Below are 3473 nucleotides of genomic sequence, written 5' to 3' on the forward strand. Positions count from 1 at the left end.
GAACGGGAAGGTGCCCAACATAATGGGAAGTACCCTTCACCACGTACTTCACAGTGGTTTGCCAAGATGGAGATTTCTCATGGTACTTTGTAGCACATATTTGTTACTCTCCGCCAGCGTCTCTCGAGGTAATGGAGCAGACTGCGAGGTTCATTGCAAAAGTTATGGCAGCTATTTTTTGTCTCGAAAATTGTAACGAATTATAAAGTTTTGAAATTTACAAATGGAAGATTAGTTCGTATGCAAACATTACTTGTAGGGAGATAGATAAAAAAAAAACACACACACACACACACACACACACACACACACACACACACACATCGTCATAGATATATAACACGAGAAAAAAGACGAAACAAATTTTGATTTTTCAGACTTGTTGTAATATTAATGCATTAATTTGATCTGAAAGCGGTGCTGATATTCAAGACAATAAAAGCGGGTTAAAAGCTGTGAGCTATCTGAGAAAGTTAACCTTGCATTACTGAGCAACTGTTTCACCAGGTATCCAATCTAGCTTACCAAATTCCCAACCAGGCTAACATTAATTATAATCTTTTATTTGTCATGTTACAACAACCGGTGATCTATATACAAAAAGAAAATTTCAATAAAAAGAAAAAAATCAGTTTATATTTGGACATTTATTTTAACATTGATCATTGTTCTGTAAAAATTTCAGCCTATTGAACTTGATTCATAACTAAACTGGAGCCTTATTTAGGATTGTGAAAATGAGAGTTTGTAATCTTACAGAACACATCAAATATGGAGCCAAGATTGGGAGACTGCATACAACACTGCATTCATAAAATAACACACTAAGAATGTTGAAACATATAAAAGAGGAAATTAACCACAACCAACCGATTCAATTTTCCCCCAAAGAAGTTACGTTCATAGCGCAATCCTGTCCGTCATGAAATTACCACACACTGGTATACTAAATTCATATTAACTCTCTGTGAAATCTTCCTGAAAAGAGTAGCTGAGGGCTACTTTGATGATTACACCACATGCTTCACGCGGTCAACTTGGTTTACACAAAGAGTGTAACTCCACAATAATTTTGATAATTAAAATAAATTAGATCGAAACACAATTTACAAAAGAAAAACCTCGAACTGGTTACTATCGTCTTACTATTAACCTGATGGGTCAAACAACTGTATAATCACGTGGTACTGGCCTCACAAAGTACACCTCACATGGGTTGAACAGAAAGAAAAGTTGCTATATTGAAGAATATTGTCAAGACAAGATGTTATAATCTCATGCACATTCGCATTTATGATTGATGATCTTAGTTAGATTTAGGTATCATCAACACGTGGTCCCACTTTACTCACAAAGTAGTGACAAAGCAACTACTGGAAGATATTCTGAACATCACACTCGAATTACACTGCGTTGCAATTTAAGATAACATTAGATATTTTAGATCTAAACCTGAAATAAAGGTGATTAAGTTTTCAGTTAGGCTGAACATAAGACAACAATTGCCCTACGGACTTGACAGACACGCGCTTAGCTGGAGATCTTACCACTTCAGACGCTCGCCGCGGACAGACTGCCCATGGGCCCCTACCAAGGGTGCTTCCAGATACAAAACGGAAGTGACCAGAGAGACAGCTTCCTATACCAACATGACAAGGGATGGACATGACCATACTAAGAATAGAAATCTCTTTGCTTTTATAAAGCGTAGCTACCTGTTCCGACGTTGGTCCTACTGTTCTCTAGCAGACAGGCTTGTCTGCTACCATCAAGATTGCAACTAGAAATACAATTGCTCATTCATCCTTTCACACAGAAGGGAAGGGGGATGACTGTATCTTATCACATACAGTATATAAAAGAAAGCGGATGTAGGTTCCGTATGAGACTGTGTGACATGAATTACATATAAACTGTGTTTTAAAGTGTAGTAGTGTGACAGATCGTTCTTGATTATGTGTAAAAGTAACACGTTCCACTGTTTAGTCTTCTCCCACATAGTCAGAAACACCACAGTAAATTTAGAAGTGGAATAAATGACAACAGTTTTAAGAAATTAACATGAAAGGAATCCAACAGAGACCTTTCATTGTTTAGCTGTCAGTTGCAAGAGTTTAGAATAGTGCAGCGCGGGAACAAGGCCCTGTGGCTTCATAGAGCCCTCGAAATAGCTCCCAGCGAATCCACCACAAAGCGAGCGCTGTGGTAGACAAGAGCGAATCGTCGGATCTCACGCGTCAGTACTGTGGCAACGTCTTCACGTGTTCGAAAGCGTTTTCCACGCAATGGCTTTTTCAGTTTTGGTAGGAGGTCAGACTCACAAGGTGATAAGTATGGGGAATATGGTGGATGCTCCAGTACTTCCCATCCCATTAGAGATGGGGGATCCACTCCTGATTTGATTCATAGAGTTGAATCTTTCAAAGGAGTGAACAATCAGTGATTCAGAAAAAAAGAACGGTAGCTCCAAACGTTTCCCACAGCAGAGAGAGAGAGAGAGAGAGAGAGAGAGAGAGAGAGAGAGACGGAGCATATCAGCGGGCCTCTGCTGGCCAGAGCACACTGCACACCACACAACACAGCCAGCGCCGGCCTCTACCCTGCTTCTGCCTTGGCTGCCTGCATTGTGCAGTGCCCCATTGGATTTTGGGTTTCACATATGCCGTGCCGTCTCTGTGCTTCCTCTGCCGCATGCAGTGTCTGGACTCTGGCGCAGTTTAACTTAGCACCGCACTCCGTCGGCGATCGATCGTTTCAGTCGCATGTCCTGCTCTCTGGGCAGTTGATGCGAGCAACAGGACAGAGAGCCTCCTAGCGGAAACATAAGAACTACTTGCAACAACCTGCTCCCAAGAGAACGGTCTCTGAGCGGCTGACTGGTGGCCCTTCACCGCTCCCCCCATCCTCGAAACTCGCCCGCTCAACGCTCATCCCAGCGTTCTCGACTCTAGCCAGAGCATTGAGCAAAGCAACTCAGGTGTCACTCTTGTCTCTGCAGTCTTAGCTCACACAGTAATACAGCTCGCGGCTCGACCTTCTTGACTCAGTGTCTCTGCATCGGAGTTCATCTCTACTGGATATTGTTCTTCGTAGTAATACCGCTATGTATATTACATTATTATGTTATGTATACATCGTTTTTAGTTTATTTTTATTTGTTTAAACTGATCAGATTAGGTTCCTGACGACTCCTATTACTATAGGATTTTTATTATGGACACTCGAATTTACGCTTTAATTACGAGCGAACCGATAAATGTATCGCAAAATGTGATACACCAATATTTTCCTTGTTTTATTCTGCGTAAGGCTATATGCAGCACTTTAGTCTTACAGTCAAATTTATATATTTTTTTTCTTATTCTGGTACGGATTTTTCGATTTTAGGCGTCTTTGGAAGGAAATGTTCATTTTAAAAATATATGGCTTGCGACGTATTTGTACGAGGTTAATGAAATTTTAATACATTATAG

The sequence above is a fragment of the Schistocerca gregaria genome, chromosome 2, assembly GCF_023897955.1.
Source record: "Schistocerca gregaria isolate iqSchGreg1 chromosome 2, iqSchGreg1.2, whole genome shotgun sequence".
Classification (NCBI taxonomy): Eukaryota; Metazoa; Arthropoda; class Insecta; order Orthoptera; family Acrididae; genus Schistocerca; species Schistocerca gregaria.